Source organism: Olea europaea, unplaced genomic scaffold, assembly GCF_002742605.1.
Source record: "Olea europaea var. sylvestris unplaced genomic scaffold, O_europaea_v1 scaffold363, whole genome shotgun sequence".
NCBI classification, from domain to species: domain Eukaryota; kingdom Viridiplantae; phylum Streptophyta; class Magnoliopsida; order Lamiales; family Oleaceae; genus Olea; species Olea europaea.
This window is the reverse complement of record NW_019255539.1, coordinates 241,260-250,619: the sequence shown is the minus strand read 5'-3', so window position 1 is coordinate 250,619 and position 9,360 is coordinate 241,260. Positions and strand designations below refer to the sequence as shown.

The window sequence follows — 9,360 nt, the reverse complement described above, 5'->3', positions numbered from 1 at the left end:
ACAAGGTCAACGAAAGAGTCACCTATTAACTATTTTTGATTAGTTAAAGGTTGAATATGTTCACATCAAAAATTTTCATAACCGTTATACATTATCGTTTTGAGGTCATTTTTAGTTTTCGTTTTTCTAATATATTCAAAACATGTTTGCTATATTATTTTCGAAAACAATGAAAATTTTACAATATAAACTTAAAATTACTTTTTGACGTTTGAAAACACTCAAAAAATTCAAAATAGGGAAAATGAACTTAAAATTTTCTCAAATTAAAATAATTAATAAAATTACACAAAATTTAACCAAATACAAATACACATCTCTCAATCTTTCTCTCACTTAGGGATGGCAATAAAACCCGCCCCCCCCCCGCCTCGACGGGGCCCCTTCCGGAATGGGGAAAAAAAAACCCCGCCCCAAACGAATTGGCGGGGTGAGGCGCCCCCGTCGCAGGTCCCGCCCCGTGAAGGAAAAAAAAGAGTAAAAATAATTTTATTTTTAAACAATTCACCCGTTAAAAACTAATTTTGAATTTGTACTTTATTCTCTAATAATAATATAATTCGAAACTTTGAAAATGTTAAAAAAATAAAAATAAAAAATTAAATTAAATTAAACAGGGCAAAATGTTGCCCCGTCCCCGCGCCCCCACAGGCCCCGCTCCATTGCCATCACTACTCTCACTCTCTCTCTGAATTTCTGATCTACGGATGATTTCGATGCGAATGTTGAAGATATATTTACAATGATTTTATTTTTTTACCAACTTAGAAATTTATGTTTTTTGAACACATATTAGCATAAAGTTGGAATGTTTTACAATATAATCAAATTAACTGGAAAAAATGTCGTAAAATTATTTCTAAAGTTTTTAAACCGAACATATTTTCTAGTTTCTTGTTTTGAGAAATAGTTTTTCATATTAACAAATCAAACGCGTTTTTTTAGAATTTTAAAATAATCTCTCAAAACAAAAAACTAAAAATAAATTCAAAACTAAAAACAAAAAACATAAACACAAATCAAATGTACCATTAATAATTAATAAGAAATCTCGAGTCATGAAAAGTTAAATATGTATTACCCACTTATGATGCTAATTGTCACGAACCTAGTTTGGTTACATCCAAACAACTAGAATCTTGCGGTCTTAACGTTCAACAATTCCTGTCCCTCACGAGAAAACGTTAAGTCAACCTTTCCACGCTCACAAATAATTTAACCAATGAAACTAAATTATAACCACTTTGAGAAGATAATTTTAGAGCAAGGAATATGTGGAAAATAAGTAAGGTTGGGAAAACTTTCTTTGTGTGAATGAAAGGGAAAACTTTACAATCTCTTTAATGAATAAACTCATTTCACCCTATATGATTTACAAATGAGACTTCCATTTCTATTTATAGGCAAAAGCCTTGCAAGTTACTTTCGAATCAATGGCCATGATTTATTTGATTCAAGTGCCCTCATTGAATGCAAGTTGATTTAAACCTCATTTGACAAGTTGCATTCCACTTTACAACTCATGCTTAGTTGTCATCAAGTGAACATTGTCTACAATTTTCCTTGCAGGTGGATACAACTCGTGCTTAGCTTGCATCTTGATATTATTATTGCCAACTCGATCTTAACTTGCATCTTAATAATATCTTGCAAGTGGCCAAGTGGTACAAGTAGACAAGTTGTGCAAGTTGCCCACTTGCATCTCCAAAATATCCGGCTACATGTTCATGTATTTTTTCCTTCCAAAATGGCTGGTTCGAGATTTAGAAAAATCTCATTAACGTGCTGAAAAATTGCCTTGCTTCAGGCAGCCTGCGTCCCCAGCCTGAGTCTGCCTACGTCCCCTGCCGCAAGCTGTCTACGTCCCTTGCCTGAATCTGCATGCGTCCCCTCTCGCAAGCTATTCTATCCTGCTGAAACGTGTTATCAGCGATGTTTTGCGGCCGCTACCGGGACGGATCGATCGCGATCGTGTGGGACGTAAGTTGCTGCTATTGCTGCTTCTTTTTCTGTACTGATTAATACATAAAGTGACATGTTATGCCTTTTTTTTGCTAAACGAAAACAATTTTATAACACTATCAATCCGATGAGAATGGTCCATTACCTTAAAACACTTGTTTTCCTTAAAATAGTCAACCCAACCTACAATTTGACGAGTCAGCTATGTTTTTAGAAGCCTATTTGGTAGAGCTTTTATGTCAATTAAAATTAATTTTTTGACCGTTATTTCATTATTTCAGTTGTCAGTTTTGAATTTTTCTCTCACAAGTAGGACCTACTTTATTTCTAACGGTAAAAATTTCAATTATCAAAATCTCTACCAAACAAGCACTAGGTCTTTAATTCGTCGTGTTTTATTTAAAAAATTTACCTTTCAAGGACATGATAACAAACGTTTAATGGATATAAAAAGGGTGATTAGCACAAAACGTTTCTACATTTCAATATTATTGTGCAAAACGTTCATACCTTTTATTTTTTTTGACATTTTCACCCTTATTTTTATATTACATTGCAAAAATTGTCATTTTCATCCATTTACTCAATTAAAAGCTGTAAAATGATGAATATACCATCATATTTAAATAAAACAAAAATAAAATGAAATGGAATAAAATTAAAGAACAAATTGCAATTATACTCCCAAACTTTTTAAAAAATTGCAAATGAATCTAAATGAATTATTAAAAGGGTAATTAGCACAAAACTTCCATACCTTTTAATTTTTGGTATTTCCACCATTATTTTCACATTTCATTTTGAAAATCATCATTTTCATCCATTTTTTCAATTTAAAGTTGTAAAATAACAAATACACCCTCTTATTTAAATAAAACAAAAATAAAGAAAAGAGAAATAAAGAACAAATTGAAACTGTATCCTAATTTTTTCAAAAAAAATAAAAATATATTTCAAATAAATAATTACAAAAAACCACTTTTCTTTTTTAATTATTTATTTGGAATTTATTTGTATTTTTTTTAAAAATTTGAGAGTGTAGTTGTAATTTGTTCTTTATTTCTATTTTATTTATATAGAATGATATATTCATCATTTTATAACTTTTAATTAAGTAAATGGATGAAAATGACGATTTTCGTAATGTAATTTGAAAATAAGGGTGAAAATTCAAAAAAATAAAATGAATAGCCGTTTTGCACAATGACATTAAAAAGAAAGAAGATTTTGTGCTAATCACCCTTTTAATAATTTATTTGGATTCATTTGCAGTTTTTAAAAAGTTTTGGAGTATAATTACAATTAGTTCTTTATTATTATTTTTTTTTATTTAAATAGGACACTATATTTATTATTTTACATTTTTTTTATTGAGAAATTGGATGAAAATAACATTTTTCCTCAATGAAAGGTGAAAATAGGGGTAAAAATGTCAGAAATGAAAGATAATGACGTTTTGCACAATAACATTAAAATGTAATGACGTGTTGTGCTAATTCTCCCGTATAAATAAGTCGATATGGACAGATGACCATACTAAAGTTGTCTTTTATAACCAGTTTTAACTATACCAAATGGAAGTGACATGAATAGTTAAACTGAAAATGACAAGATAAATAAATTAAAATACTTAATAAATTCAATTTTCATTTTCTACACCTATATCAATAAAATATCTAAAATTGATTAGCCAATGATTTAGCATTAATCCATTATAAATGCTTTTAGTGCCACTCACATTAGAAGATTGATTCTTGTTTTATATTTCAAAGGGATTAGATCATCATCGGACACAAAATTCAAACCATGGGTATGCTTATATTCAACTAATTAATTATTTATGTAAGAAATAATTTAAGACTTCACCTCAAATTTGAAACTTATTTTGTCGATCAACGAACAAAAAACAAAAGAGGATCACTAATATTTTCCTTGTGTCTTTTCATTTCCTTCTCCCATTTTGTTTTATAAAACGAGTGTTTTTTTTATTTTTCCTCCCTTTTTTTGCAATTTTCATTTTTAATTTTTTTCTAAATTATTTCCATTTGAACTTAAAGATTTGGGAAGTTATTATTGTTATGAAGAGAACATACAAATAATCAGAAAAAGTCAGCATAAATAAAGCTACTTTTTGGCTTTTGAAGATTCTAAGCTCTTTCCGATAGCAAACAATCATGCTACATGATCAGAGTTAAAGATACAAAACTATTTCCAGACTGCCTTGGCAGTTTTTCAATGGAGAATGGGAGAAAATAACATCACAAAAACACTCAATCATGAACTGCCATATCAATCTGTTTTTCCATTTTTCCCCTGTTTGTTCAGCATTATTCGATAGTAAATTCAAATAATCTCAAATTTGACTACGAGAAAAATCTTATACAGTTTGCTCGTCTACTTAAATTAAGCAATACTGCACGGAACAATGTTTATTTTAGGGATTAAATGTTTAAATTATACTGTCGAGAGCAAGTAACAACACCAACAAAAAATAAAACAAAAAACCGCAATGTGTTTCTCCATACAAAAAAAGAGCCTTGCGCTGATACTCTCACTTGTTAGACTAACTGACGAAGGCTGGATTTTAATATTTATCCGAATCTAAAATACCTAACCATTCGTATTCAAAAGTCGATTTTTCTCTTAATAATAAAATATGGTTAATTGCAACATATCACCCCAAAATAAATGAAATAAAAAACTACCCACATATTTTGATAAATATTCCAAAAATATCTACAATATTCTTACCTTTTACCGATAAATTATATATTCCAAAAGTTTCAATCAAGTCCAATTAATTAATTCATGTTAATAAGGATTCGGATTCACTTTCGAACAAATTAGAAATATCGAGACAGCGCCTAAAGAAACACACTCAAAAAATTATGCAAACATGTCTAAAAACTTCTTATCAAAAGCAACTTTTCACTTTCATAAACCTTGTCAAACAGGTTCCTAGCTCAATTTTCAAAGTTGAAACTGACCACCATACCGTCTCTCTGATCCTCAAGCCCACAAAAACACCAAGTCATGGGTTACTACTTACTAAATTTCATGTTCCTATGAATTTCCCCAAGTATCATGACCATGGGTGGAGCGAAGCCCGCACTGGATTTTTGGGCAGAATAATTTTTTTTTTTTTCTTTTTTTTCAAACCAACTTCTAATGTTTCAGATATCAAGAGTAGTGAATATCCATAGTCTTTTTCCAATATTCGATATCTAGCTCGGAGAGAGAATCCTTGTTAGACCCATTCCCTCAAAATTCAATTGACCTAAACCCATTCATTCATTTGAATCAATCCAACTCTTTGTCTGTAAGTGAGAGAATTCGTCTCTGTTGCAGCGTTGTAGTTCCGATCCACACAGAGCATTAAAACTCGCAAGGAACAAGTTAAATATATAAATTATGTCGTTTTTATTACTATCGTACTATTATTTTATTTTTTTAACGTCATTAAATCCACGACCAAAGCCTCGACATTTGACGTCGAAAAAATTTTGCTCGCGCTGAACTAAAATCCCGACTCTGCCCCTGATCATGACAACCCGTTAAATGGACAAAAGAATTTGGAAAGGCTATCTAACTTAAACTGCAGATAACAAGAAAAGTGAGGCGATTAAGCCCGAATTTGTTCTTGTCCACTAATAAGATACACTACCATTTAAGTAGACAAAAATGCAAGTTAAACCTCATTTTGCCATTTTATAATGATGATACACAATACAAAAATTGATCAATATTACTGAAACGCTGGGTGGTGGTGGTGCTCGTTTATGCTCTTCTAGCATCTTTAGAACTGAAGCATTCTGATCAATACTTGAGCGCAACAGTAATTTGACTGCTCGTGTCATGAAGTAAATTAACTACATCAAAACGACAATGCCACCTGTATACATTGGTTGAAATAAGACTTTGTATTGGGTACAAACAGCACCATTCGTTCTACAACTCGCAAAATGAACTCATGTAAGATTTCAAAAACCAACACCCTGCTACAGGCCAAGTATGAAGCAGAGTTAGGAATTATAACCTCGGATACGTAAACAATCAGAGATATTCATTGAATTTTCGAAAATTGGAAGACTATAAATAATTTTCTGGAACAAAACCAAGAATATGGAGACACAACATAAATAGAAGAACAGATCAGGATTCGAACCTGACATTGACATTAACTCTAAATTATTTCCATTTGAACTTAAAGATTTGGGAAGTTATTATTGTTATGAAGAGAACATACAAATAATCAGAAAAAGTCAGTATAAATAAAGCTACTTTTTGGCTTTTGAAGATTCTAAGTTCTTTCCGATAGCAAACAATCATGCTACATGGTCAGAGTTAATGAAACAAAAGTATTTCTAGACTGCCTTGGCAGTTTTTCAATGGAGAATGGGAAAAAATAACATCATAAAAACACTCAATCATGAACTGCCATATCAATCTGTTTTTCCCTTTTTCCACTGTTTGTTCAGCATTATTCGATAGTAAATTCAAATCATCTCAAATTTGACTACGAGGAAAATCTTATACAAGACCTTAACAGTTTGCTCGTCTACTTAAATTAAGCAATACTGCACGGAACAATGTTTATTTTAGGGATTAAATGTTTAAATTATACTGTCGAGAGCAAGTAACAACACCAACAAAAAACTGCAATGTGTTTCTCTATACAAAAAAAAGAGGTGCGCTAATACTCTCACTTGTTAGACTAACTGACGAAGGCTGGATTTTAATATTTATCCGAATCTAAAATACCTAACCATTTTTATTCAAAAGTCGATTTTTCTCTTAATAATAAAATATGGTTAATTCCAACATATCACCCCAAAATAAATGAAATAAAAAACTACCCACATATTTTGATAAATATTCCAAAAATATCTACAATATTCTTACCTTATACCGATAAATTATATATTCCGAAAGTTTCAATCAAGTCCAATTAATTAATTCATGTTAATAAGGATTCGGATTCACTTTCGAACAAATTACAAATATCTAGACAGCGTCTAAAGGAGACTAGACATGGCTAGGCGAACATTGATTGCAGCAAGATGTCACCCACCAATAATCTTGGGAGGGAGAACGAACATCGTGTTCAATAATTAAGGAGAGCCTGCAAGTGCAATAATGTCAGATCTTACTCATATATATTTTGCATCGCCGAAATACAAACCGTTTGTCGAAACATCCACTTCACTTTGGATCAGCTTCCTCAGAGTAAACGTCTAAGTCTAACAAAGAAACACACTCAAAAAATTATGCAAACACGTCTAAAAACTTCTTATCAGAAGCAACTTTTCACTTTCATAAACCTTGTCAAACAAGTTCCTAGCTCAATTTTCAAAGTTGAAACTGACCACCATACCGTCTCTCTGATCCTCAAGCCCACAAAAACACCAAGTCATGGGTTACTACTTACTAAATTTCACGTTCCTATGAATTTCCCCGAGTATCATGACAACTCGTTAATGGACAAAAGAATTTGGAAAGGCAATCTAACTTAAACTGCAAATAACAAGAAAAGTGAGGCGATTAAGCCCGAATTTATTCTTGTCTACTAATAAGATACACTACCATTTAAGTCAACAAAAATGCAAGTTAAACCTCATTTTGCCATTTTATAATGATGATACACAATACAAAAATTAATCAATATTACTGAAACGCAGGGCGGTGGTGGTGCTCGTTTATGCTCTTCCAGCATCTTTAAAACTGAAGCATTCTGAACAATACTTGAGCGCAACAGTAATTCGACTGCTCGTGTCATGAAGTAAATTAACTACATCAAAACGACAATGCCACCTGTATACATTGGTTGAAATAAGACTTTGTATTGGGTACAAACAGCACCATTCGTTCTACAACTTGCAAAATGAACTCATGTAAGATTTCAAAAACCAACACCCTGCTACAGGCCAAGTATGAAGCAGAGTTAGGAATTATAACCTCGGATACATAAACAATCAGAGATATTCATTGAATTTTAGAAAATTGGAAGACCATAAATAATTTTCTGGAACAAAACCAAGAATATGAAGACACAACATAAATAGAAGAACAGATCAGGATTCAAACCTGACGTTGACATTAATCCCTAGCGGAACTTTTTCAGGCGTTTAGGAGGTTTCGTCATTTCTTTCCTTGATTCCTCTTGAGTTTTTTCGTCTCTAAATGGCTGCAAGTATCAACTATCAATATATATAACAAGAAGATAAAAATCAACCATCACAGCACAAAAGGATACTTTCATACTAGATATAAAGGCAGACTGCTAATTAGTTATCATCTCCTGTAAAGAAAATTCCACATTCAAAACACAAATGAATACTTATCAAATATTGAGTAGTTGTGAAAATCTGATGGTGGACTAAATCTCCACTTAGGAGTCTGTGCACTTCAAGAATCAAATTCACTAGGGACCAACAGTAGTTTATTCACCATACTGGGAGTAAGATAGAGTGAAGTTTTGAAATTAAGCAGAGGATAGAAATCTTTCCCAGATAGACAATATTAAGGCTCACTGCAATAGAGAAGAGAATACTGAGAATGAGGAATTTTGGGGAAATTTTCTGTAATATAGATTCAAAATGAAATATGTACTCTAAATGAGAACTTAATGGAAATTACGATTCTCCATTCCCCTAATTCTTACTTGATTTCTTTCACATCCCCTCCCCTCTCCTTACATGTTTTATTTATACCCTTCCCCCAAGTAACTCTAACAAACTGACTAACAGTCCCTAACAATTTTACAGACTCAGCATCCTTCTAGAGACTCCTATTGAGCCCTGCTGTCAAGTTGTTGGCTTTCCCCACCATGTGCTTGCTTGGCCTTCTTACATCTTGTATATGTAAATTTAATTGGGGGCTTATCAAATCCCCCCCCCCCCCAACCCGGGGTCCAATGCAGTCACCTTGTCCGCAAGGTTCAAAGAAGGAAACTGCTGGTTGATTAAGTCAAATGGCTCCCAAGTTGCTTCCATAGGCAACAGACCCTTCCACCGAATCAAGACTTCCATAGCATCTGTACCCTGATTTGGCTGTCTGAATCCTAAGACAAATTCTGGTTCCACAAGTAACTCCCAATCTTCACCAAGTTGAGGGGGGCAAGGAAGACGTTACAGGAGCATTTCCCACCACCTTTCTCAGTTGCGACACATGGAAAACAGGGTGTACACAGGCAGCAGCAAGCGATAAGCCATCTTTTCCACCCTTGCCAACACCTCAAACGGTCCAGAGTACCTCGGGGCTAATCTTCTTAGCAGCATACCACTAGTGACTTATGCCTATACGACCTCATTTTCAAATAAACCTAATCTCCTGCCATATATTCCACATCTCTTCTATGTTTGTCAGCCGCCAACTTCATTTGCTGCTGGGCCTTATGGA

General features: G+C 32.8%; 2 long non-coding RNA genes across 3 annotated transcripts; both read right to left on the bottom strand.

Moving 5' to 3' along the window:
• Nucleotides 1-5,533: 5,533 nt before the first annotated feature.
• LOC111386590 lies at nucleotides 5,534-6,144 on the bottom strand. 2 transcript variants are annotated; one of them, XR_002701258.1, is made up of 2 exons: nucleotides 6,128-6,144; nucleotides 5,534-5,960 (listed from the first exon to the last, which is right to left on the bottom strand). It is a non-coding gene; the product is annotated as an uncharacterized LOC111386590 (long non-coding RNA). The 2 variants fall into 2 exon arrangements; XR_002701257.1 differs by having other exon boundaries at nucleotides 5,534-5,957.
• A 1,296-nt stretch (nucleotides 6,145-7,440) lies between these two features.
• On the bottom strand, nucleotides 7,441-9,354 carry LOC111386589. The gene is made up of 2 exons (XR_002701256.1): nucleotides 8,047-9,354; nucleotides 7,441-7,876 (listed from the first exon to the last, which is right to left on the bottom strand). It is a non-coding gene; the product is annotated as an uncharacterized LOC111386589 (long non-coding RNA).
• Nucleotides 9,355-9,360: the final 6 nt, after the last annotated feature.